This window comes from Triturus cristatus, chromosome 7 (assembly GCF_964204655.1).
Source record: "Triturus cristatus chromosome 7, aTriCri1.1, whole genome shotgun sequence".
Lineage (NCBI taxonomy): Eukaryota > Metazoa > Chordata > Amphibia > Caudata > Salamandridae > Triturus > Triturus cristatus.
In genome coordinates, this window is record NC_140590.1 from 1,517,927,891 (window position 1) to 1,517,955,709 (window position 27,819).

General features: G+C 48.6%; 1 long non-coding RNA gene across 3 annotated transcripts in view; it reads right to left on the reverse strand.

Moving 5' to 3' along the window:
• Positions 1 to 2,076: 2,076 nt before the first annotated feature.
• The window catches only part of LOC146812277 (uncharacterized), a 268,437-nt gene continuing 242,694 nt past the window's right edge, over positions 2,077 to 27,819 (reverse strand). For 2 of the 3 annotated variants that reach the window (XR_014965889.1, XR_014965891.1), the window contains exons 5-6: positions 11,447 to 11,717; positions 2,077 to 2,789 (exon numbers count right to left, since the gene is read on the reverse strand). This is a non-coding gene — a long non-coding RNA (uncharacterized LOC146812277). The remainder of the gene's footprint in view (positions 2,790 to 11,446; positions 11,718 to 27,819) is intronic. The other variant, XR_014965890.1, reaches the window with a different exon arrangement.

The following is a 27,819-nucleotide window of genomic DNA, read 5'->3' on the forward strand; positions in this document are numbered from 1 at the left end:
GGTTACACTAGCATAGTGTGTCCCCGCGCTAACAAGTGCCACTCCTTCCTGAAGGCTAAAGTCCAGGGCATGCCTGGGTCCTGAAAAAGAAGGCGATCATTTACGTGGAAATAAATGAGTTTTTAATTTTAATCTGAATCTTGCTTCAGAGGGTTCCATGCGTAGATCAAGAGGAAGCCTATTCCAATATTTGCTGGCTAGAAATCTAAAGGAAGCGCCTCCAGTCTTGGCCTTGCGAACGCGGGGAAGTTGGAACAACATTGCTCCAGCAGATCTAAGGTTGCGGATGGGACGGTGGAGCATTAGAAGGTTGCGCAAATATCCAGGACCTTTTTCATGGGCAATACGATGAGCAAAACAGAGAGCCTTGAACCTGATTCGCTCCTCAATAGGGAGCCAGTGGAGTTCAAACAGTGCCATTTTACCTGATGCTCTACGTGGGAGGTTTAACACCATGCGTGCGGCAGCATTTTGCACACATTGAAGTTGGTGAATACCTTTTTTACTGAGACCCAGAAGGAGAGCATTGCCATAGTCCAGATGTGGAGTGACTAAGGCATGAATGAGTGTTTTTCTAGCACTGATGGGAAGAAGATCGAGAACTTTACGGAGAGTTTTGAGTAATCCAAAGCATTTGCTCGTGATCTTGCTAATCTGCTGCTTGAAGGAAAACTCTGAATCCAGCATAATCCCTAGGTTTCTAACAGACTCCACCGGGAGGGGAGCTACCCCTAATTCCGTGGGCCACCAGGCATGCGACCAGGCGGAGGGGGATTTACCTATCACTAAAACTTCGGTTTTGTCGCCATTGAGGCGCAGACAGTTGTCATTCATCCACCCTGCCACGGAGAGCATGCAATTAGAGAAGTTGGTGGCCGCCTCTGCCTGATTGTGGGTGAGTTTAATTATTAATTGGGTATCGTCAGCATATGTGACGATACCCAATCTTTAATAATGTTTTTCTAAAAAGGTTTTTATATTTAACATTTTGAAAACTGACACTTATAATTTAGCAAAAACTGGTTCCTTTATATATTATTTTGCTGCGGTTGTTGACTTCAGTCATGTTTCGGGGGGCTAGAGGACCTTGAAAGACCGTGCATAAAAAATAAATACATATACTATAGTGCATTTCCCACTAATACATTTTTATATTATGAAACCTCTATTAGTCAATGCACTGCAGAGGTCGGTGTGCAATCAGAGAGCCACAGAATTAAATCTTGGATGGTGCTGTGGGGGATAGTGACTTGTGTATTTTTAATGCTACAAGATCACAGTCTGTGACAAAGTATTTCAGGGATTCTGCTGAGGAACAGAACTATGCTTGCGACCATAGAACCTTGGCATTTAGGGACTGAGGCACCATCCTGCCGCTGTATCTATGAGCCAGAGTCTAACTAGCTATAGTGCCTCACTGGCCCTCCAACCTTACCAGAAAGATAAGTGAATGTGCAACCCAGAACACAACACTCTCGACCCACTCGGGGATTGCCTTAAAAGGACACACCCTTCCACTCTCTCATCACACTTTTATGCACTAAGATAAACATGACACAAATAAAGTTTAGATTATTTACTTAAATTACCATGCTCGAAAATTGAATATTCATGCCACAATTAGAGAGCAAATGCAGACTAAAAATACAGTTAGGTTGGTCAATTAGCTGGATACCATGAAAAGCCTGTCATGTCATAAGACAGAGTAGCCTAAACCCCCTCCCCTTCTACTGAAGCTTAATTATTATATGTGAAAAGTTTCTGGGTTTAGTGACAGACCACGTACCTTAGCATACTCGGACGTTTAACATCTCGGTTGAAGCAGTGCTTTTGTCTCAAATTTCACTCCAAGTGTGCTTCTTGGACCTCTGTGCTCATCTATATGACAAGACATGTGTGCTCATAAACAGCTGCATGCTCATGTTATATCTAGGCGCTAGTGCCTGACCAAAGAAAATAAGGGATATTGTTGTTTGACCTGGTCTATGGTGTACTAACTAAATCCCAAAAAAAGAACAGAACATGAAAACAAATGCAGGATCTGTATGAAAAGACAACGTGCCACAAAGGCAAGTGTGTTTATTATAGTAATGTGTGCAAAGGAAAATGCAGCCTACACAATTAAGCTAACGTAGGGGAAAACTACAACGAGCCTTGCATGAAACACACAACACCCTCCTTTTGGTCAGGATAATGGCACAAAAGAGAATACCAAATGGAATATAGAAAGATAGATAGATAGATATACAATATATATATTGTTAGAAGGTAAACATACTCAAAGCATAGGTATAAAAATGCCATGCACTGAAAAGCAATTGAACAATTCTTGGGAAAACCGCATCCGTTAGTGGAGCCTACAGCCAGTGGTCCATGTGCCAATACCTATGTTTTTCCATAGGTCTATTGCTCAAACCTAGCATCATAAAGAAATTGCAAACCGAGGAAACAGTTCTGAAAATGGGTCACTAAGGGACTCATCAACAGCCCAAAGTCTGTGGTAGCAGGAATTTGTGAAGCCCGTTAAGTGTCTATTCGAGGGGGCACCAGATACAATGTAACATGGTTTGCACATAGGTAAACCAGGCTGGTCAAAATGTTTAAGGACCAATCAGGATCCAGTTCTTGTAGTAGTAACATTCCAAAGATCTGAAGCATATGCTCACGGTATTGTTGAAGCGGTGCCAGTCCCAGAGTGCCCACAACAGGATCATCAATTGTGTAGAAGTAGAACCAGGATGAGAATGCCACAAACGAGGAATAACCACAACAGGAATCCCTTGAATACACTAGAAACAATGGAGTAGATAAAAGTCAGAAGTACTCCAAAAACTATCTGAAATCAAGTAATGTGGGCGAGGGCAGTCGTACTTTACGCACTAAAGATTTAATGCAGTAATTCTCTGAAATGCAGGGTAAGGTTTGTATTTAACAATGACTGTATTACATTGGAATTTCTAGCCACCTGCAATAGGTCTCTTTTTTTTATTTTTTTTATTTTATTTGCAGTTTGAATACATCAGTACAGAAACAAATCAAGCCAACATAGAATACAATACATACTATCAATAAGTACTATAAAAAGGACTTAAAAAACAGGTTTAAAAGCTTATGACCTAAATACTACCTATCTCCCTCCAAGTCGCAATTGGGGCCCATAATCTATTTCCAAAATCCCGCTTTTTTTTACTTTTCAACTCATATAGGCATCTCTCACTATTATGAATGCTCAATAATCTAGAGAGCCACATTTGAAATGAAGGGGGCGATACCTCTTTCCAACCCAAAGCAATTAAAATCCGAAGCACCGCCAGACATAAAAACCAGTGCTTCCTCGGCCTGTGCCAATTTCTGCTTATGATCACACCCCAGTAGCATCAGGGTTGAGGATAGATCGATCTTATGACCTAGCAGCCCCTCCCAAAACATTCCAACTTCCCTTAACAATGAGGACAATGAGCTGCAATTAAAAAACATATGCAACATATCGGATTGACCAGCATTACATCTGGGGCATCTATCATCTACCCTAACCCCCCAGGCGACTAATTTGGCAGGAGAATGATAGAAGTTAAATACAGTTTTGTAATGCTGGGCCCTCAAGTTTGTAGATCTAAAAACATTTCTGTTCAGAGTGAGGGCCAAATCGAGATCTACATCTGGGTCTCCTAGTTTCAAAGCCAAAGCTGCCTCCGTTGTTTCCATATCATCTCTCGATTCTGCTATTAGCTGCTTATAGACCCATTTAATCTTTCTACGTCCCACAATTAACAATTCAATTATGGGGACCTCCTCCATAGAGATGGGTTTTGGTCTCAATGCCTTTAATGAGCATATAACTCGACTAAACAAAAACCAGTGATTGACCGGGATACCAAACCTTTGTTGGAGGTCATCAAAACTGGATGGTTCAGGGCCCCACCAGATATCCCCAAAGGTCCTGATACCCAGATCTCTCCATACCTGCAAATTCCTATCGGCCCCCACATAGGGAAGCAGACTAGAGTTACATAGGTGGAGATAACGATTTACCTTGGGGATTTTGCAGTACTTAAAGATAGACCTCCAGACCCCCCAAACCCCTTCCAATATCTTCAGACGTGGCCGCTTATAATATCTACGGTCGGCTTCGCGCTAGAGCAACCCTATGGCCTTTTCCCCGATTAACAACTCGAAAATAGAAGGTAGGTCCTGGACCGTCAGGTTGCTAACACCGGGCATAACCTTATGTTTAAACAAAATAGTCATTTGGGTCAGAAGACAGGACCAATGATATAATCTCAAATTTGGTAAGTCCAACCCTCCCCTCTCCCTGGGGAGCGACATAAGATTTGTAGACCGCCTGATCCTGCCAAACTGCCAAACAAATCTTATAAAACTAGACTCGAAACTTTTAATAAGTTTCTCCTCCAAGAATAGGGGTATAGCGCTAAACAAATAAAGCACTCTAGGAAATATTGACATTTTTAAAACATTTACCCTCCCAATCAGGGAAAGATGAAACACATCTATCCTCTTTAACTCCGCAGAGGCAAGATGGCGGCCCCGTAACAGCTGATGCAGTCGGGCAGCGAGGACATCGAGATGTGTTAAACCCCTAGGGCGCAGACCCGATCCGACTCGACCCGATCCCGTTGGAAGAAAGTCCCGCGAATCCAGTAAGGAGATTCCGATATGCCGACGGCACTCACCGGGTGCCGACTCTCGAGACAGGCTCTTCGTCTGGCGCTGGCCGCGTTCGCGGCTCTCAAGTCTGCTTACCGATTACGCGAGCTCCCTGAGAAGGGGCGGAGCCAGATCCGAAGATCGCGGAGAGCAGCGCCCTGCAGTCTGCGGCCAGGAAAGCTCGAAAGAGGTAGTCCTGACGATCTCGGTAGGAGATTCTTGGTATCCAGAACACAGTGGGATACTATGGCCCCTAAAGCCGCTGTTGGCTCCAAACCTTCGTTTCATGGGGGGAAAAAACCCCAGAAGGAGGAAATTGAGGCTGAGAGGGCGGAGGACATGCGAGGACGCCAGTTGCCAGCAGGACAAACGAAAAGGAAACAGCAGGGGGAGGCAGGCCCACAGCAGCTTCAATTGCGGATATTTTTCCTAAAGCAGGCAAAGTAGGCAAAGAGAAGGAGAAGGAGAAGACTGTGGAAGTTGTTGAGAGCGTATCGGCGGATACTCTCTCTGGTAATTCTTCTTTGTTTGTTGAAGAGCGTATTGACTCCACCACCCCTACTGGTCCTTCCTTAGTCAACATCTTAAGCCCCCTATTTGCTCCTGCAGAAAAAGAAGTCCCTCCAGTTGAGCTTCTTCCCCTCGTTGAGACCGCAACAGCTTCTTTGGATGTGGAGAAGGGATGCCATAGTGCAAACAATGAGCCACTGAAAACTGACACATTGCCTATCGGTACGACTACCGAGAAAGTGCCGAGCGAATATTATTTCTCTGTCTCTGATGGGGCGGATTGGTCCGAGGAAGAAGAACATAGCTCCTATTCAGGCGCAGATTCGGACTCTGATGATACTCCTCCGGTAACGCGGTCTCCGGTGGCTAAGAGTCAGTCTTTGAAAGTTGGTCACTCTACCCGAGAACTAAGCTGGGATCACTCGCCTGACCTGGCCCTGCAAGGTGGATCTGTGCTGGGTAGTCCTCATCGCTCACTCTTGGAGACTATACATCAGGAGATACTTACTCATAGGGAGGAAACCCGCCAGGATAATCGCAAGGCACAGGCCGCCATGCGGAAGATGCAGGGAGTGGTAAGGAAGCTATTGAAAGTTTGCACGAATACGGCAGACAGAGTGACTAACTTGGAAGAGAGGGTGGTATCCACGGAGGCCGAGGTAGCTGCTGCTACATGCAGTGTCAACGCCCAAAGCCTCCAGGTTGTGGGCCTACAGTGGAAAATGGAGGAGATGGAGAACAGGCTTCATAAGAACAACTTGAGGGTCTTGGGGATTCCGGAGGGGGCGGAAGGGTCGGACATAAGAGCGTTTATCATCAAGCTCTTTGAGCAAGCTTTTCCAGAGCTTTCAAGCTGGAATTGGTCTACAGAAATACAACGCGTCCACCGTACCCCCTTTAAGGTCCGCTCTAATGTCAAAGCAGGTGACAAACCTAGAGCCGTTTTGATTTTTTTCGGTAACTTTATTTTGAGACAGTCCATTGCAGAAAAGGCTAGACCAGATGCTAGGAGGAGCGGTGATGGGTTTTCCTTCTTTGTTCGCCCTGATTATTGCCACACGACTGTGGAGAGGAGATGGCGGTTGAGGGAAATGATTAAACCCTTTCAGGAGAAGGGAATACAAGCCTATCTCATAAATCCAGCTCAGTTAAAGGTGATCAATTAAGGAAGGACCCTCTTTTTTCCATCTGAAATCAAAGCAAAGGAGTACCTGGCCTCTCTGGGCAAGAAGGCCGAATAGTTATTGGACTGGAAATAGGTTGAGAGTATAATCTTATACGTACTGGGTGCGGGTCGGGAACCGAGTTATTCTTGTTCGGAGCATTTAGCTTCAGTTAAGCTAAGGGGCTATAAGGGGTACTTTAAATTGTGTGTTCTTTTTTCTGTCCTCACATGCTCACTGCAACACCATCATATGCTCAGATTAGGTCTGAGCGCCTCACCAAGGAGGGGTTGGGGGAGGGTCAGCAAAAGGGGGGGGGTCCACCACGGGTGGGAGGGGGGCCGGGTTGTGAGGGGGTGTAGAGGTGTGGGGGTCAAAAGGGGGGAAAATAAGGGGAAAAAATGCAGTTTGATTCATCGTGTTTACTATTGTAGCCAAGTATTGGTTTTTGAGATACAGAAGTTATATAAAGAACAGGTTTATTATTATGATCAAATAGTGTATCAAGATGACTCGCATTAAGGTTTGTTCAATTAATATAGGTGGGTTAAACGATTGGAGGAAACGTTTAAGGCTAGCCCTATTTGTTAAGAATAATGGTATCGATATTCTTTGCCTGCAGGAGACTCACCTACCCTGGTCTAAAAGGAACCTTATGTCTCTTAGTGGCTTTGAGTTGGCGGCTTGTTCTACCCATTCTTCTACAAATAGGGGGGGTCGCGATTTTATTAAAAGCGTTTCTGGGAGGGGTCAGGAGGACAAAGTCGGATAGTCACGGGAGGTGGGCCTTAGTGGAATTAGAAAGGGGCTTGACACTGTGTAGTGTATGCGCCAAATGATGATGATCCAGAGCTTTTCGACCTTCTAGAATTAGAGCTAGCCTCTTGGCAAACCCCCATAATTGTGTGGCGATCTGAATATCTTTTCTGATTGGAGCGACTCTGTAGTGTATCAGGGCCGAAAACCAAGAGTTTTTAGGGCTATTAAAGCCCTTATCGACTCGCATGGGTTAAAGGATGTATGGGGTATGAAAGAACCGTTAAATCCCGGCTATACTTATTTTTCAAATCCTCATCAGAAGTTTACTAAGTTGGACTATTTTTTTATTTCCTCTAATGAAATGAATAGAGTCGGGATAATGAAACTCCCAAAATTCTTGTCCGACCATAATCCCCTGATACTGACGTATGAATTAGCAGGGCAGCATTGGGTTGGGACCAGGAGGACCTTTGAGAGGCGTTTATTGTTGGATAGTAGATTCACCGGGCATATGTTGACATGGGTTGATGAGTTTTTTGCGGCTAAGAGGTATAGCGCTTCCAGGAATGGTGTGTGGGAGTCGTTCAAAGCTGCTCTAAGGGGCGAATGTATAAGCATTGGGGCTAGGATAAGAAAAGAGGATAAAAGGGAAGTGGAGGGGTTAATGGGTACTTTGTCAGCTGTAGAAGAGCAGCACATGAGAGATATAACCTCCGGAGGGGATAGTAGTAAGAGTCAGAGCGAACTGCTGAAAATCAGAGCAGAACTCCAGAAGCTGATTATTCAGAAGGCCTCGGGAGAGTACCAAACATCTAAGGCCAAACGCTACGAAACGGGAGAGCAGGCTGGCAGGGTTTTAGCTCTACAAATTAGGCAGGGGAAAGTCAGAAATACCATTTCTTTGATTGAAGAAAACGGGGAGGAATATACAGAGATAAAGGAGATAACTCTGGCTTTTGAAAATTTTTATCAACGTCTGTATGATGAGGAAAGGTGGGATGAGAATCAGGGGGTCGAGGTAGTCGATTATGGTCCTCGCCTCGATACTTTTGAGAAGGATGAATTGGATAAGGATATTAGTGGGGGTGAGATAATTGAGGCTTTGCGTGAGTTAGCTTCCGGTAAGGCCGCCGGTCTGGATGGGATCCCTTTGGAGATCTACAAATGTTTTGAGCCAGTGATTATACCATTATTACTTGACCTATTTAATGGAATAATGTGTACAGGAGTGGTTCCAGCCTCCTGGCGAGAAACCAACATTGTAATCTTCCATAAGAAAGGGAAACCCCGTGAGAAACTAGGCTCCTATCGACCAATTTCGCTAATCAATGCGGATACAAAATTATATTCGAAGATTTGGGCAAAAAGGTTGGGCAGGATCATTGGTCGTCTAGTCTCCCCCTGGCAGCATGGGTTTATCCCGGGTCGCAGTACTACGGACCATATCAGAAGAGCAATAGCGTTGTTCGATGCCCGGGTGGCAGGGGGAGGGGAGATGGCTATGATCCTGCTCGACGCAGAAAAGGCCTTCGATAGGGTCGTATGGGATTTCTTATGGGGTGTGCTGGCTGGGAGAGGTTTTGGGGAGAAAGTTATCAGAGCCCTCAAAGCAATGTATGTAGATCCAGTTGCAAGGGTGGTGGTCATGGGTGAGAGCTCTGAGAAGATAGCCATTAAGAGAGGTACCCGCCAAGGCTGCCCTTGCTCCCCAATCCTCTTTGCATTGTACATCGACCCTCTTATTCAGAAAATTCTAGGGTCTCCCAGGATTAGCCCGGTGGTTTGTAATGGTCATTCTAGTAAAATCTTGGGCTATGCCGATGACCTGGCAATTATTACTACCAATCCCCAGCAGGCACTTCTGGCCCTGGTTGAAATCGCAGAGGAGTTCGGCAAGCGGTCGGGTTATCTTTTAAACAAATCTAAAACTCAAATCATATGTACCACGAATGTATGTAAAAGCGACTTAAGATCTGTGGATTCAGCAACATATCTAGGGATAAAGATCAACGCCTCAGTAGAGGAAATAATAGCCGAGAATTACCCTCCACTTTTGAAATCCATTGCAATAGGTCTCATGGGCAGATGTGAGAGCTGCGTCTTGGAACAATAATGCTTTGAGTCTACTCAGCTTGTTGAAATCTGCTCTCAAAAATGGAATTGTGGGCCACAATGTTACCAGTTACTAGTTGGGGAAACGGACAAAAAAAGTAGGGGACTCCAGCCTGCATTCCACAACAGCCTTGATAACTCAGCAGGAGGTAAGTACCATTCGCAAGTACTGTTATGTAAGGGAGAATTGGAGGAACTGGGATTGTCTTTAAATAAGCTGAATTGGACACTAAAGTGTTACAGGCGCCATGGATTTTAACTTGTTTCCTAACAAGTGAACATCCTACAGTAGTCCCATTTTTCTCCAGTTATAAAAACTTCATTGTTAGAACGCTCACACTAATATGTAAAGGGTAATGACCATATAATTCATGTATGTGCCCAAGGGGTTTGTTTCATGCAAGCGGTGGATTAAATTAAAATGTCGAAATGTGGATTGAAATAACACTGTTTAGTACCAACACCACCGAAGGAGTCTCCGCTATATTAAATGGGAGTTGTTTCAATTTTTCTAAATGCAGCATGGAGTATGTCATGTCTTTCATGGGCATTAGTTGTTGTTTTTGTTAAGTTTAGAGGTGAAAACCAATATGGACATTTCAAGTAATGCCATGGAACTCGCCCATTCTGAAGTGTCTAGCTAAAGTGCATAATAGATCTAAGCGGACTTTGCCCATGATATAAGGTAATCAATAACAGACATCACGATGTTCAAATTGTTAATGCGAGATGACAATGTATTAATTCTAATATCAACAACAGCTAGAATTTTTTTTCCAAATTATCCACATACATTTATCTTAAACATGCAGCATCTTCCATTTGTGACAGTTTCCAAATGTCATAAGTAGCATAAATAAATCTTTTAGAACGTGGGGATTTAGGGCCAAAAACAAAATCTGATGATTTCATGTTCCCAGACAGGAGAGAAAGATATTTTTTCACTGAAGACAGTGTGGAATGTTCCAATGATAGTTGAAACTTTTTTCCCAACAAATAGGTGGTAACAATACACAAATGTTCTGACTGGGGATATCGGGGATCAGGTCTGCTTGATTTAAACCCAGGTGTGGAATTAAGAAAATAAGCATGACTACCACTCTTATCCTTTGCCAAAAAATCCACCCGCCCAAACTGGAAAATGAGAATTAAAGGTACCATTCTGGTACTATTCAGTTTTGCTTCAGTATAATTTGCTAAACTCTGTCAATTATCAAAGAGGACCACTAAAGGAATAGTCGGGGTGTTCATGTCTTACATTTTTACCAACCCCAGCCAAGTAGTCTGTAGGATTGTTTAGGAAAATAATTTGTGTGGATATTAAACAGGCTCAAAATAAGGTTTCCATGCCCTGAACCTGCTAGGACTTCGTACCCAAAATAGATTTCAAATCTATGTGTCTTTCTAGTTATAACCTTTCACAGCTAACTGATTACAGAACGTAGTTGTATATATGTTTAGTTTGAGTAAGCATATATTTCCTTGGTGGTATTGGGGTTGATTTAAAATAATAACATGAAGTGTTTTTTTTTTAAATGCTAATTTCTAACTATAACGTGCCTGAAACCTGTGCTAAATTCTGACCTGCCACGGTACTCAGGAGCCAAATTGTAACTGAAAAAAGCATTGGAAATGTCCATTGTGGTTTTGTATTTCTTAGCTACATTATTATTAATCACCACCGTAACATGGGTATTTTGCACTGCAAATGTGGGAGTATAACTATTCAATGTCTACAATGTAATCCTATCCGATAGGAGTGATCAGGTTTCAGAATGGGAAAAAGAGGATTATTCATTTGAGAGAGACACGGTTCTATTATTCCCTGGTATTCAAGTTGGGAAAGGATTTCTTTAACTGGAGCTTTACCATCCCTTTTAATAGGATCTGTGGCGGAATTTGAAGTGTAGACAGTATAGGAATAGCATGTTAAGGTGAATCCTTATCTCAACCTGTGTAATTAGGATAAAGAGCTGGGCCAAGGCAAGGGCCCATTAAGATATATATATGCATGTTTGACCTTGTCCGGGATGAGGTGTGAGAAAGAAGGGAGTATATCATTCTAATCTTGGGAGCACTCAAGAACAAAAGGTGCGGGCCAATCGACCTCTGGCAATAGAATATTATAAGTACTTAAGTTGTCCCAAAAGATTGCTTCCAAGTGATAGTCTGTCCAGAGGGGCTATGCGGTAGTCCGAGGTTTCAACTATAATAAAGGCATCAGTTGCTTTTGTTACCAGAAATTGGTGGAGATTTCAGCATACTATGGTGACCTCTTTCACACTGTCGAGAGTCACTGCCAAACTCCTCTTCCGGAGAAGGGTTCTCAGAGTCTGTGGCATCTTGCTGTCAATGCTGCAACTCTTGAAAGGTGCTTTATGTGGAAAGGGCCTATCCTCCTCCATTATCTTCACATCAGACGAGCGTTGTCTCTGTTTTCAGTTGCACATAATGTCCTTATCTGAGATCAGATCGCCCTCCTCTGTCGTACTGTTGGTCAGATGATATCTGCAAGGAACAAGGAGAACGCATATCAGGAATCTGATAACTTTCTGGAGTCTTGATTTTTGTGCGATTGCAAAAATCTTAACGTCTGAGGACTCTGGGGATGGAGTACCTCCATTATGTCTTGTTTTTTTGTTGCTTATTTAGAGATGTCAAGGGCTGGCCTACTGTCCTTATTAGAACTAGGCTTGGCAAGAGGTGGTACTGCACGTCTGGTTCCCAAATTGGGAAACTACCTGGAAACTACCTGGTAATGGTTTTACAATGCATTGTTTACAATGCAGAAGAAATTACAACACATGCCATTACAACGCAGATGCCATTAAAATGCATTCAATGAGAATGCATTTTATGGCAAGTTTAATAGGCAAGTTTTAATTTTAGAATAATGTTAAAGACTGAGGATTGATATGCTTTTCGTTAAGGTTTGTGTTTTAAAAAATATATTTTAAATATATTATATTAATGGATGTGACAGAAACAAGGGTTTTGGTGAGCGAGTGTTTTAATACTCAAGTTTTCATTTCAATACCTGGGTATTAATTTAATATTTTTTAAATTTATTTTTTTGATGAAAAAATATAAAAAACAGTTGGGGGGGGGTGTACACCTACCCTACGGTATGGGATGTGTGAGAGATTGTGTTATTGAGTGGGGTAGCGAATCAATACTCTGGTATTAATTGCAATACTTGGGTATTAAATAATTTCTATTTGTTTGTTTTTTCAAATGAGAAATAATTACTCTTAGTTGTATAACACCCACCCTCTGGCATTGTGTGTGAGGGAACTAGGAGTTGGGGTGGGAAGTGTATTAGTTCTTTGCCGCGGGAGTGATCACTATACTTAAATCGTAGTTAATTCCTTTTTTAAAAATCAATATTGCGGCTTCCTTAAAACTGTGTTGCTACTCTTAATACTACCATTGCTGCTAGGACACAGGAGCGATTACTGTTCTTAATTGCCGCTAACAAATAAAAAAAAAATATTGCTGCTATCTTCCAGAATTGTGAGAGACCTTTTAAATTAGCTCGGGTGGAGGGTAAACAGGGAACTGGTCAGTACAGGAAGAGGCTCACGCAGAAACAGGCGCCGGGTCAGCGTTCTAGATGCATGACCAGACGCTGCACTGACTACCTCAAAAGCGCTGCATGACACCACCGTGCAGCAGACACGCGCCCCGGGCACGCCACAGACGCGCAGAAGGCGCACCTAAGGCAAGCCTGTCTGAGCCCGACTGGGTCCAGTGGCCAGAACCCCTGTCCCCTCTTTTCCAGATCGACACCACTATTCTAGTCTGCAGCTCAAACAACTAAACAGACCAGTAGGGTCAAAATTTACTCGTACCATCCAGCCTGAGCAGAACCAGGTAAGCTGCCTACACTGCTCTTTTAATCTCCGCCCTCAACATATCCCCCCCTTGCCCCTGACAAGAAACCCCATACATTTTTACTATTAAACTTATGTCGGTCCCTACCCAGACATAAGACTGAGATCCTAACGTTGCTAGAAGACACAGACCCAGAAGCTCTGTTTCTGACAGAAACTTGGCTCACAACTAACTCTGAGCCAGATATCGTACAATCCCTTCCGCCTGGGTACCTTATCCAGAGGAAAGACAGATCCACTGCGCTTGGGGGTGGAATTGCCATTATTTACAAAGATTACATACCGGTCGTGTACTAGGCAGTCCTATATTAGATTGAGAGAATATTCATTTCTCAATTGAACGGATCCCCTCTTTGTCACTTTCCGGCATTCTGATCTATAGTCCCCCAGGGACTTTGGGACTCTTTTGCAACTCCTTGCTGGAAACAGCCTTAAATCTTGCTAGCACTTCAGCGACTTTTATTCCTCTTGGAGATCTTATCATGCACATCGATGATCCCTTAGAAGTAGCGGCGACTGAGCTAGCTCTTGATCTCAGGGTTGGCCAACTGTTTCAGAAAGTGTCTGAACCCACCCACATCAAAGGGCATCTCCTGGACCCTATCTTCTTGAACCTGGACTCACTCAAAGGGAAACGGACACAAAAATAGGGGACTCCAGCCTGCATTCCACAACAGCCTTGATAACTCAGCAGGAGGGAAGTACCATTCGCAAGTACTGTTATGTAAGGGAGAATTGGAGGAACTGGGAGTCTCTTTAAATAAGCTGAATTGGACACTAAAGTGTTACAGGCGCCATGGATTTTAACTTGTTTCCTAACAAGTGAACATCCTACAGTAGTCCCATTTTTATCCAGTTATAAAAACCTCATTGTTAGAACGCTCACACAAATATGTAAAGGGTTGTTGGAGGGAGGACCACCGGGGAGTCGGGGAGACTACTCCGGGGCACCTTCCTACCGCAAAGTTATAGCCGAGCGCCGCTGAGAAGCCCCCTAGGGGAGGTCCTTCTCCTATGATCGTACTAGGCCCAGTAATACCACCACACAGGACTCTGTATCAGTTGCTTAACTTGGTTCTTTATCAATAGTAGTACGTTCAATATTTACAGTGCGATCGAGGGATCCAGTAAGAGTCTCAATGTCTTTAGAGGGATAGGGTAGCGGGACAGTCTTAGTACCAGCCAGGTACAGGAAGGCTCTGCGCCAGACCTTGAGTGCTGGTCTCAGAGCGGCTTGGACGTGGGGAGCCACGACGGCGTCTGCAGGGCTCGGGTGGTAGTTCCGCTTGGGTCGAGCCGCAACACAGTCAGCAGGGCTCCGGTGGTAGGTCCGCTTCGGTCGAGCCGCGACGAGGTCAGCTGGGCTCTGATGGTAAGGTTCAACAAGGTCGGGCCGTGACAGCGTCAGCAGGGCCCCAAAGGTTCGTGAAGGTCTTGAAGCACGGTGGAGCCGCGACGTCATCAGCAGGGCTCAGAGTGTGGGTTCAGGATGAGTCTTCTTCCGTAGGGTCAGCCGCGATCCGATCAGCAGGGCTCTTGACTCCAGGATACAACTGTTGTCCTGTTGTCGGGTCGCCCCAGATATAGGACTGGAGCCCTTTGATGTCCGGACCCTTGCGCCCGGGGGGGCGGAGAGGCCGGGTAGGGAGCGGCCAGACGCCCAGCAGGAGAGGCGCCAGGCCCCAGAGAGCTGTGGGGCGATCGCACCTAGGTGTGGAAGGACGGTTGGGGGTCCCATCGATACTGCCCTCCGCCGGGAGTGGGAAGGGTTCACGTGGTATCCCCCTGGCCAGGGGTTGGCGCCTCGATGTCGGGCCTCGCTGGGACCGAGGCCGGGTGAAGCGGGGCCATGTAGGTGGTTACGTAGAGTCACGTACAATCCAAAATGGAGGAGCCCCGAGGTGAATGGGACCTCGTGCGGCTTAGCGAGGGGGAACAGGACCACGCCACGCGGCCGGCTCCAACACGCGTCCCCCCCAGCTGAAGGCAGGGAGAGTCACCCATCTCCTTGGGGGTTCTCCTCGCCGAGGCGGAAGAATCTGGACAGGCTGTCAGCATTGGCGTGGTCGTTGCCGGGCCGGTGTTCCACGGTGAAGTCCATCCCTTGCAGCGAGATGGACCATCGCAACAACTTGGGGTTCTCGCCCCGCATTTGCATGAGCCACCGCAAGGGCCGGTGGTCAGTTTGGACCCTGAAGTGGGTGCCGAAAAGGTAGGGCCGGAGCTTCTTGAGAGCCCATACCACGGCGAAGGCCTCCCGCTCGATGGTGCTCCACCTCTGTTCTCGTGGCAGCAGTCGGCGGCTGATAAAGGCCACAGGTCGGTCGAGGCCCTCGGCGTCCATCTGGGAGAGGACCGCCCCGACCCCGTACTCCGAGGCATCGGTCTGGACTACAAATTCCTTGCTGTAGTCAGGGGCCTGTAGCACAGGGGCAGCGCACATGGCCGCCTTGAGGACCTCAAAAGCGGTCTGACAGCGGGGCGTCCAGTGCACCGCCTTGGGCTGTTTCTTGGAAGTGAGCTCCGTAAGGGGGCCCACAATGCTGCCATAATCCTTAATGAATCGTCGGTAGTAGCCTGTGAGGCCTAAGAAGGCCCGGACAGCGGTTTGGGTTGCGGGGGGCTCCCACGCCTGGATGGCATCGACCTTTAACTGGAGGGGCGCCACCTGGCCACTCCCCACCTGGTGGCCCAGATAGGTCACAGATCCTTGACCGATCTGGCATTTACTGGCCTTAATTGTGAGCCCGGCTCTTTGGAGAGCGGCCAGGACTTCCCCGAGGTGTCCTAGGTGCGCGGCCCAGTGGTCGCTGAAGACTGCAATGTCGTCGAGGTAGGCCGTGCTGAAGGCTTCTAGCCCGGCCAGGACCTTGATCACCAGCCTCTGAAAGGTCGCTGGGGCGTTCTTCATACCGAAGGGCATTACCCGAAAGTGGTAGTGCCCATCGGGGGTGGAAAAGGCGGATCGTTCCTGGGCACCGTAAGTGAGCTTGATCTGCCAGTACCCAGCGGTGAGATCAAAGGTGCTTAGGTAGAGGGCGGCCCATAAGCGATCGATCAGCTCGTCTGCTCGTGGCAAGGGGTGGGCATCGGTCTTGGTGACTGCGTTCAGGCCCTGGTAAATCGACACAAAATCTGAGTTCCGGGGCAGTGCCGGGGGCGGCAGCCTTCGGCACCAAGACTACCGGGCTGGCCCACGGGCTGTCTGATGGCTCGATGACTCCGAGGGCGAGCATCTTGGAGACCTCGGTCTGTATGCAGGCTCGGACTCGGTCAGGTACTCTGTAAGCGCGGTGTCGCACAGGGGGGCTGTCCCCAGTATCCATGTCGTGGAGGCACCAGGGGGTCACCCCGGGCGTGAGAGAGAAGAGGGCAGCGAAGGGTTGCAGCAGCTTCTGGCAGTCATGGCGCTGTTCTGGTGTCAGGGTGGCGGAGAGGCGGACGCCCTCCAAGGAGCCGTCTTGGCCCGAGGACCCCAGGAGGTCTGGTAGGGGCTCGGAGTCGCTTTCGCCCCCATCGTCGGTAGCCAGCAGCAGGCTTAGTTCAGTTCGGGCAAAGTGGGGCTTGAGCCGGTTGGCGTGCAGGACCCGGAGGGGGTTCCTCGGGGACCCCATGTCGACCATGTACTTGACGGAGCTCTTCCTCTCAACTACCTTGAAGGGCCCGGTCCACTTGTCCTACAGGGCGCAGGGGTCCACGGGTGACATGACCCAGACTTGCTGGCCCGGCTCGAACTCGATGGTTGAGGCATTTTCGTCATACCAGCGTTTCATGTCTTCTTGGCTGGCTTCGAGGTTGGCTTCTGCCAGGGCCCGGAACTTCCGAGTCTGGTTCCGCAGGGTCAGGAGGTACCGGTAGACGTCGGGGGGGGGGGGCATCTTGGACGTGCGCCTCCCAGCCCTCCTTGACCAGGCTGAGGGGCCCTCGGACGGGGTGCCCATACAATAGTTCGAAGGGGCTGAAGCCCAGGGATTTCTGTGGTACCTCCCGATAGGCGAACAGGAGGCAGGGCAGCAGGACATCCCATCTCCTCCTCAGGGCTCTTCCAGGCCCTTGATCATCCCCTTCAGGGTTCTGTTGAACCGCTCGACCAGTCCGTTCCCCTGGGGGTGGTAAGGGGTGGTGAATTTGTAGGTGACCCCACATTGTTGCCAGAGGGATCTCATGTACTTTGAAATAAAGTTCGTACCCCTGTCGCTCACCACTTCTCGGGGGAACCCCACCCTGGAGAAGATGCCCATCAGGGCCCGGCCCACCACTGGAGCCGTCACGGTACGGTGTGGGATGGCCTCGGGGTATCGGGTGGCGTGGTCAACCAGTACCAGGATGAAGCGGTGTCCCAGGGCGGTTCGGGGGTCCCCACGATGTCGATCCCCACTCGTTCGAACGGGGTGTGGACGGCTGGAAATGGTTGGAGGGGGGCTTTAACTCAACCCCCAGTCTTCCCGCTAGCCTGGCAGGTCGGGCAGGACTGGCAGTGATGGTCCACGTCTTTTCTCATTCGGGGCCAATAGAAATGGGTCACTAGGCGGCTGTAAGTTTTGTCCCGCCCGAGGTGTCCGGCGAGGGGCACATCATGCGCCAGGTTCAGGAGTAACTCTCGAAATCGGAGGGGGACCACCAACACCCGGCCGGCCCCTAGTTCGGCGACTTTCTGCTCGCTATACAATAAGTCATTGTCCCAATAGACCCAGTGGGTTCCCGTGGGGTCCCCCGCGGCCTGGGCGGCCGCTTGCTGTCGGGCCCCCTCGAAGGACGGGCAGGCCTTCTGCTCTTGCTGGAATTGTTCGCGGGTGGGGCCCCCGTCGTGGCGCCACTGGGCCAGCTCAGGGATCTCGCTGAGGGAGGCGGCCTCGTCGGGAGAAAGTTCGTATTGCCCGGCCTCATCGTCAGGTTCCTCCGTGCCGGAGGAGGGTGGTAGTTCGGGGCCCGTCGGCTTGTCGGGGGCCGCGGCAGCGGCTGGTTGGGCGGTCATGGACCGGGTGGTGGCGCAGGCCCACTCGGGCAGCCCTAGCATCCCCAGATGCTCTCGGCGTTCCACCTGGGCCCAGGGGGAGCTCTCTAGGTCATTCCCCAGGAGGCAGTCCACTGGGGCGTCGTCGCGGACAGTTACTTTTAGGGTGCCGGACACTCCTCCCCACTCAAAGGGGATCCTGGCCATCCGGCACATGCTCTCGGTGTTGTCCGCGGTCCGGACAGGGCATAGGACATGTGGCAGGATTTGTTCGGGGGTCACCAGGTGGCAGCGGACAGCGGTCACACTGGCCCCAGTGTCCCGGAGGGCTTCGGCCCGTCGTCCATTGATGGTGACCCACTGCTGGTACTTCTGGGTGTTGCTTGGGATGGCAGCTCGGGGCACCATTTCTCGGGAGCCCAGGCATACGAGCGAGATGGCAGCTGGTTCCCACTCGGGGGACCCGCCGCCATGGTTTTCCTCCTCGTCCTCTCCTTCCCCCAGGGCTGCGGCGGCTATTTGCCGGGGAGGGGGCCCAGCGGTCCCGTTCCGTCAGTTCACGGGGCAGGCCGGGTCGCTCGCATAGTGGCCGGTCCGCTGGCAGCCGAAGCAGGTCACTGTCGGTTGTGGTCCAGGCCGTGCGATAGGGGTCCCCCTTCGGCCCAGGGTCGGGGACGTGTGGTTGGTGGCTTGGCCTCGTGGCGGGCTTCTGGGCAGCCCGGCCGGGAATTCTCTACTGCGGTGGGACCCCCCTCGTCCGCCTCGCTGGCGGGGAGGTCCCGTGGTACTCCGTTGGTAGTCCCCCATGGGGTTCCGGGGGACCCGGGTGTTGACCCATCGGTCGGCTTCGGCGGCGAGCTTCCGGGGCTCGGTCAGTTTACTGTCCAGGAGGTGTTGCCTTAGTTCAACAAAGCAGTTGTTGGCGAGGTGCTCCCAGACAATGATGTCCAACAGTTCATTGTATGAGGTGACCTTGCTCCCTTTTATCCATCCTTCAAAGGCTCGGCTGAAGAAGTCCACGTATTCAACCCACGTGGTACCGGGGAGCTTCTTGCAGTCCCGGAAGCGCTGCCGGTACATCTCGGCTGATAGTCCGTAGCGTGTGAGTAGGGCTTCTTTCATGTGGTCGTATGATGTCATCACCGCGTCGGGGAGTTGCATCAGGGTATACCGGCCCTCGCTGAGGAACCTCCCCCATAGGCCGGCACCCCAATCCTTCCGGGGTACCCGATGGGAAGTCATGGCTACTTCGTATGCTCGGAACCATGGCTGGATGTCGTCATTTTTATAGTACTCCTTGACAACATCCTTGGGGATATGAACCTTTGGCTCGGTCAGTGGCAGAGCGTCCCGGGATCCGGGGGTGCTGGTCTCCCCCGTTTTAGATTTTAGTTTAAGTTCCTTGAGGCTCCTCTCATGCTCGAGGGTTAGCCGTCTCTCCTCTAGTTCCCGATGCCGTTTTTTTTCTTCGATTTCCTCTTGCAGCCATAGTTGCTCCAAGGCTATTTTCTTCTCCGCCAGTAGGAGCTCACCGTCCAGCCGGAGTCGGGCGAGGTCCATTTCGTGTGTCCGGACCCTCTCCCGTTCTCGCATTTCTTCGTGGGAAAGGCTGGTTTCTGGGACGTTTCGCCCCCCATCTGTCGGGGTTGGGGTCGGCAGGTTTCCGTCCCGGGCCGAGGTCCTTTCGGCTCGGGGTGGAGTGGTCTCGGGTTCTGCCCAGGCTTTCAGGGCTTTCTGCATTTCTTCCTTGGTGCCCAATCCTGTGGTTGGGATCCCTTTGTCCTTGCAGAATTGTTTAAGTTCTTTGTGGGTGTATTCTTCCAACCTTTCCGGCTGGAAGGTTGCGGTCACGGTTGCTTCTTGGCTGTCCATGGTTCCCTTTTCTTTTTCCGTCTGGTTAGGTAGTGGGTGCATTACTTGCCTGTACGATTGCGTCTGGCTCGGATCCCGTCGATGGCCACCAAATGTTGGAGGGAGGACCACCGGGGAGTCGGGGAGACTACTCTGGGGCACCTTCCTACCGCAAAGTTATAGCCGAGCGCCGCTGAGAAGCCCCCTAGGGGAGGTCCTTCTCCTATGATCGTACTAGGCCCAGTAATACCACCACACAGGACTCTGTATCAGTTGCTTAACTTGGTTCTTTATCAATAGTAGTACGTTCAATATTTACAGTGGGATCGAGGGATCCAGTAAGAGTCTCAATGTCTTTAGAGGGATAGGGTAGCGGGACAGTCTTAGTACCAGCCAGGTGCGGGAAAGCTCTGCGCCAGACCTTGAGTGCTGGTCTCAGGGCGGCTCGGACGTGGGGAGCCGCGATGGCGTCTGCAGGGCTCCGGTGGTAGGTCCGCTTCGGTCGAGCCGCGACGAGGTCAGCTGGGCTCTGAAGGTCGGGCCGCGACAGCGCCAGCAGGGCCCCAAAGGTTCGTGAAGGTCTTTAAGAACGGTGGAGCCGCGACGTCGTCAGCAGGGCTCAGAGTGTGGGTTCAGGATGAGTCTTCTTCCGTAGGGTCAGCCGCGATCCGATCAGCAGGGCTCTTGACTCCAGGATACAACTGTTGTCCTGTTGTCGGGTCGCCCCAGATATAGGACTGGAGCCCTTTGATGTCCGGACCCTTGCGCCCGGGGGGGCGGAGAGGCCGGGTAGGGAGCGGCCAGACGCCCAGCAGGAGAGGCGCCAGGCCCCAGAGAGCTGTGGGGCGATCGCACCTAGGTGTGGAAGGACGGTTGGGGGTCCCATCGATACTGCCCTCCGCCGGGAGTGGGAAGGGTTCACGTGGTATCCCCCGGGCCAGGGGTTGGCGCCTCGATGTCGGGCCTCGCTGGGACCGAGGCCGGGTGAAGTGGGGTCACGTAGGTGGTTACGTAGAGTCACGTACAATCCAAAATGGAGGAGCCCCGAGATGCATGGGACCTCGTGCGGCTTAGCGAGGGGGAACAGGACCACACCACGCGGCCGGCTCCAACAAGGGTAATGACCATATAATTCATGTATGTGCCCAGGGGCACAGACTCCACAAGCGATGATGAATCGAGTGTCTTTATTCCAACATAAAACTATCCAAAAGTGACGCATTTCGGCCGCCAGACATGTGGCCTTGTTCACACCATAAATATATATATATATATATATATATATATATATATATATATATTTTTTTTTTTTAGTATACTATGTACACATGTGAAAAAGTGTCGGTCCACCTGTTTACCTTGGTGGCACGGAAAAAATGGGTGGAACTGATGTCAGCACGCCGACGAGGTCTTCTTATGGCTCCTATGACATCACACGGTGTCGCGAGCAGAGCCGTGCTATTATGACATCGTCTTCGACGTGGCAGAGCTAGGAAAGAATTTCCGCTGAATGCTGGCGCAGGGGATATTCACCTAAGTGTTCCCCTTCCTATACCCTAGTCAGACCACTTCCTTATCCCTTTTACCTGGCACCCTCCTTCTACGGTATCAACTACCCACTTGGCATGTAGGCTCATTCGTCCTTGGCCACAACTCCCCCTGGAGCGGTGGATTTAGGAGCTTGAAATGACTAAACCCCACCTGGATTCCAATCCGGTGACAGCTAACAAAAGTGTTGCTGACTGGATTGAGGGATCCCTGAATACCGTACTCCCTAGAAAATTATCCGTAAGAAATTGAGACCTAATAAGGCTGCTTGGTTCTCCCCAACATTACGTAGCCAATAATAACAATGTAAAAAGCCTGACAGGATCTGGAGAAGAGAGTTCAAACCCAGCAAAAAACAAGACTATAGGACAGCCATTTGCTTATACAAGTCAGAAATAAAGAAAGCTCAGGCTGCCTACTACGAGGAAAAGATTATCTCTGCGGGGAATTCTGCTCGAGAAACTTTCCTCATTGCCAAAAAGCTACTTAAAGTCCCTAATCCCCCCTGACAGCACCCGATCTCTCGGGAAATCGCTGCAATAAGCTTGTGGAATACTTCTCTACTAAAGTACAGAATATCCTTAAACAACTCCCACAAACACAGTGATAAAACAACATCCCCCGTAGACCTTAGCCACCGCCAAAATGAACATCTTCTGGAATCCTATGCTCCACTGACCAATGAGTCGTTTTCAGCTATTCTTTCCACAGTCAAATCTGGAGCACCACTTGACCCCGCGCCACCCAATATATTAAAACTGGTGTTACCCACAAGTGACCCCACTTTCACGGGTCTGATTAATGCCTCCCTTGCGTCAGGAAAAGTCCCTATGGAGTGGAAAAAGGCAATGATAAAGGCTCTGTTAAAAAAAAATCCTACCTGGACCCGGAGGACTTGGGCAACTACAGCCCCATTTCTTTGCTTCTAGGTATCAGTAAAATTGTGGAGAAACACGTCAATCATCTATTCTCCATATTCATTGAGTCCTACAACCTGATCCACGCCCCCGCAAGGGTACAGAGACCGCCCTTCTGACGACTGTGGAGGAATCAAGGCAGATCCTGGATACAGGAGGCTCCGTTGCCATAATTCTTCTCGCCCTGAGCGCAGCCTTTGACACGGTGAACCATCACATTTTTATGCACCGTCTCAGGAGCATTGGTGTCTCCAGAACCGCCTTACTGTGGCTCCATTCATTTCTAGAAGACAGACTTTTCCAGGTCTTCGAAGGCAACATCTATTCCGAACCCACCCCCTCCAGTGTGGAGTCCCTCAGGGCTCCTCCTGGAGCCCAACCCTTTTTAATATGTTCATGTCCGCACTGGCAGATATCACCTCCCCCTTTGGGATCCACACAGTGACATACGCGGATGACACTCAGCTTGTCGTCTCACTCAACCAGAGTGACAAAACGCCTACCGACCTCTGTTCCTGCCTCAAAGAAGTCATAAAATGGATGAGCCTCTCTCATCTAAAGCTCAACGGCAGGAAAACTGAACTGTTTGCTATTAGGCAACCATTTAAATTTTAAATCAAACAGCATATGGCCATCCTGTATGGGCCCAGCTAAATTACCTAAAACAGATCAAAAGTTTAGGCTTCTGGTTAGATCAAGAACTTTCATTTAAAACCCAAGCCAGGAAGACCGCAGCATCGTGCTTTGGGCTGTTAAAAATGCTTTGCAAGGTGCTCACCCTTTTACCCAGCCAATCCAAAATACTGCTGGTTCAGGCCCAAATTCTGTCCCGAATAGACTACAGGAAGGCCCTCTACTTGGGCTCCGCTAGCTCAGCAGTAATGAAACTACAGATTGTGCAGAACTCGGCCGCAAGGCTGCTCACGGGGACCCCCAGTCGCTCCTCAGCAAGACCTTCTTTGTGTGCTCTCCATTGGCTCCCGGTGCAGGAAAGGATCCACTTCAAGGCCTGTGTGCAGCTCACTGATCTCCGAGGGGAACCGGACCACCTATTATCAAAAATCTGATCCGCCCCTACAGAGCCAACAGAAGACAATGATCAGATGAGCTTCACTTAGCAGTAACACCCAAGATTAAGAAAGCCAGAAGCGCACAATGGCTCTTTTCCAACAACGCCGCCAAACTCTGGAATGCCCTCCCCTTGTCCCTCCGCAAAGAACCCAACCACCTTATGTTCCGTAAACACTTAAAGACCTGGCTCTTCCCGTAGAGTCAGATCCCCTCCCTGGTTACTGCTAGAGTGCTGGGCTGCCTCCGGGTAGCCATGCGCTCTATAAGAACCCTTTGATTTCATTTTTCATTTCATTAATGCACCAGTATTAATTCAAATAAGTGGGTATTAATTTATTTAACATATTTGTTAATATTGTATATAGATATTCATTGAAAAAAAACACAGGTTTCAGCCACGTTATAGTTAGAAATTAGCATTTAAAAAACCATAGAAATTAACAGAAAAAAAACATAGGTTTCAGGAACGTTATAGTTAGTTGGACATTTCACTCCTACAAAACCATAGAAATTCCGGCGTTCTAGTTAGTTCAGCTAACTATAACTCGCACCCCCGCAATGCACTGCTGAGGACGTTGTCGTACTTTGAAATTTGGGACCGCGTAGGAGGCAGGACCCTACCCCTGTCTATCCCGGTATTAGCGAACCGCGAATGGTCAATGTGGTATGTACAAGTGCTTTGTATAACGTTCTAGCTATGAAAGCACTGTGTATACGATATTATACATCACTACGTGGGTTCCATCTTAGAGCGGTGGCCATCTTATGGTTGCCCTCACATAGGCTACATATTATGAAGCAAATACGGGCCTTTAGAGCACATGTGCCTTCCTTTGACTTCTCTGTGACCTGGGCAGCTTGGCTCCGCTGCCCCAGGTCAGTCCGGTCCCACGAGCTCCCCGTCCTACGGCCACCTGTGATTAGCATCAGGGTTTGACACACCATAAAGCCTTTTCATCCCACACAAGCCTCCAGCTAATCTCTTTCACACCTGACTGTTCCTGCTTTATGGCTTGTTTCCCAAACAGGAGATGTTCGTGTTTATTGGGGCCTGTTGATATCTGATGTGGGATCTGAGCCTTGCTGGGTAAATAATTGTGGGCTGGTTTAACTGGAATGTGGGATGGTCATCCTGACTCTGCCTTTTCGTTTGTAATGTATACATTTATATGGCCATATCATAAAACAAGGAATGTGTGCCTGAAGCATGATATTTTGTATTTAAGGAGAAGCCCGTTTCTGTAATTTGAAGCAGTCTCCTGAGAACATACATGCTGTTGTACTTCTCGGATACCTGTAATTGGTCTGCAGCCAATAAACTGATCTTTGACTTCACCCAGAAGACTCTGTGTTTCTGTAGGTCTGAAACAGGAAGAACCCGAAGTCTTAGGGTGTGTTCCCCTGCACCGCTGGGCTTAAAATTCCCAGTACTTCAGTTGGCGCCCAACTCGGGACGATTTCAGCGGTACCGGTCCAAGCCAGAGGTTCGTGAGGAGCTTAGTGTGGAAATTCTGGAGGAAGGCCGCCACTTCATCGACCCCTGCATGTCGACGTGGTCCGAAAGTCTTTTCTGCGAGGTTCTCCGTGTCCCGACGGCTACGAAGGACTGCTGCCCTGATTAATCGCCCTGTTTTGGACCCTTGACGATTTTGGTAGAGCGAAACAATCGAGAGAGTCTTCTGGTGACGCCATCGAACATCGATATTCAGTTAAGTATAAGTGGAGCGTCTCCCAGTTTGTTTGGTATCCTTCGGGATTTTTGGTATCCTTCGGGATCATTTCGATTTGGAGTTTGCAAACGCCAAAGCCAGAGGACTCGTGTATTCACGAGACTATCGTAATCGATAATCTTTTGAAGTTTGGAACTAGACTAGTGAGCGAAGATGCCTGGTGCTAGTGTATTTGGAAGATTGTTTTGTTTGGGTTGTGGAAGGGATTTCCAGTTAGAGGATTCATGTCCGGTTCCTCCAATTGGAACTCCTACTTATGAGCTTTATGTAAAACATGGCGTGGGCCCCATTGCATATAATGAAGTATGGATCCTATACACCAGAAAGGACGGTGTTTTAAAATGGCACTTTCGATACAGATATCTTAGATAATTTGGAAGTGAAATTGTTTAAAAAGAAAGCCCGGCTGGTGATGTTTGATTCTTTCCGCCTATGGCGAAAGGAAGCCAAACAGAAGGAAATGAAGCTAGCGAAAAGGAATAAGAGAGAAAGAGGTATGTCAATGATGCAAGCGGCTGTGCAATTTAAAGATAATGAGGAGGAACAAATGAATGAGCAATTGCACAGACAGCGCAAACTAGGGATTGATAAATGTTACCCTGTTTTGTCACCCCTTGTGCAAGATGAGACAAAAGAGAAAGAGAAAGATTCCCTAATGTCCCATATGCTAAATTTGCCACCCCCGTATGCGCAAAATGCCACCGCACCTCCACAGCTTGTAAATGCGCAGCCTCCACTAAAATACCGCAAGCCTTCCCGCAGCCACCAGCTCCTCTTCAGCTGGCTCCTATCCCTGCAGTGCAGCCCTCTCAAGGGCCGCCAGTTTTGTTACCTGTTACCCCCGCGCTTCCTGCGACTTTGCCTGGCACATCAGCTGCCTCCCCTGGCGCTCCTTCTTACACTACCCAGGTACCTGTATCTGACTCCGCTTTTCTTCCCTCTGTCTATCCCCCCGTTCTCGCCTCAACTTCTCCTTCAGCACGACAACGACTAGCTAATGTAGTTACTAGTTTAATGTCGCCTCTCTTTGGGTCATCTAGTGCGACTCCTGGCTTACAGCGTAAGCAATTGCGCAGTCAGCTGCCTGGTCCCGACGAGAAAGAGGTGTTAGATCATCTGGCGCATAGGTGGATTGGTTTCCCTTCACTCTATGATGTGGAATCAGTTGTTAATGTTTTTCACCAATGGGATGCCCCAACACAGAGGTATGTCTTTGACAAAATGTGTGAATTCCTCTGTGAGGAATTGGAAGATAATGGTTCAAACCCAAACCCCCAGGAATTGTGTCAAGTGCGATTTGATTTTGAAAAAGGTACAATTGTGGGTCCCAATGTAGATAAAGCAGTTGCGACTTTACTGTCCTTCAGAAATGGCGATTGGCAGCAATCATTGTTCGAACAGTAACTCCCTGTGGGGAAAAAGGTAAAAGCGCGCCAATATCCGATGTGTGAGGTTCCCCCAGTTTGGAGACCTGCTGAGCCAAATGCTGTTCCGCCTGTCTTAGCACATTTTCAGCGTGTTTGGGTACATGTTCCATGGAAGCGTTCTGAGGTGTTAGCACTTAAGCAGACATTGCCTGACCCCCGTAAAAATCCTACAGGATATTATAAGGAGTTATCACAAACTGCAGAATCATGCGTAATGAATCTGGCTGACATAGATATGCTGTTTGGGAATGTGGTTCCACAGCCTTTATGGGGATCCATTCGTAATGTAGATCACGCTGCAGAATTGGGTAACACATGGGCTAATATCATTGCTGCAGATGCTGGCCAAGTTGGTGGTGCGAAACCTAACCCTTTAGTAGCAGAACTCCCTGGTAGAATTATTACATACATGAAGACTATAATGCCCGCGATGCGCGTAAATTGGGATAAACTGTCCTCATGCAAGCAGAAGAAAGATGAGACAGTGTCCGATTTCTTTACCAGGTTTGAAGAAACGTTTATCGACCACAGTGGTCAAGACATGAGTACTGAAGGCGGCCAACGGTTATTTGTGGATAAATTTGTGCAGAATCTACTCCCCGAGTTGTGTAAGAAATTAAAAGACTCAGAAAGTTCCTGGGCTGTTTCCTCTTCAGCGCAAATACTGGCTACTGCACAGTATTATGAAAATAGAGATAAAGATGAGAAGGATAGAACAGATAAGAAAACGAAAGAACTGAAAACAAAGGTCCTCTTGCAGCAGGCTTATCCGCCACGTGGAGGACAGAATAATTATAGGCAAACCCAAGGTATCTATCAGCAACCCCAACAATTTCAGAATAATCAGTAAATGAATGGGTATTAACCACGAATCCCTGTAGGTCCCAACCAATGTTCATATTGCAAAGAGGAAGGTCATTTTAAATATAGTTGCCCTAAATTAATGCAGCGTAACAGTAATGCGTATGGCGCAAGAGGTAGAGGTGGTCAGCAAGCTCCTAGAGGCAGAGGGCGTGGAAATGTTCCCCAGAACACGCGTCCTCTTCCGCCTCAAAATACCATAAATAGCTTTGATCAGCAAGCCAGCGCGACTGGTAATACAGCTCAGTACTATAACAATGATTATTATGCAGAAGACGACAATGTGGAAGATAATGATTACTAGGACAGCCGTAGACAGAGAGAGGGAGTTGTTTCAGTGCCAGTGGATCAGAGCGGA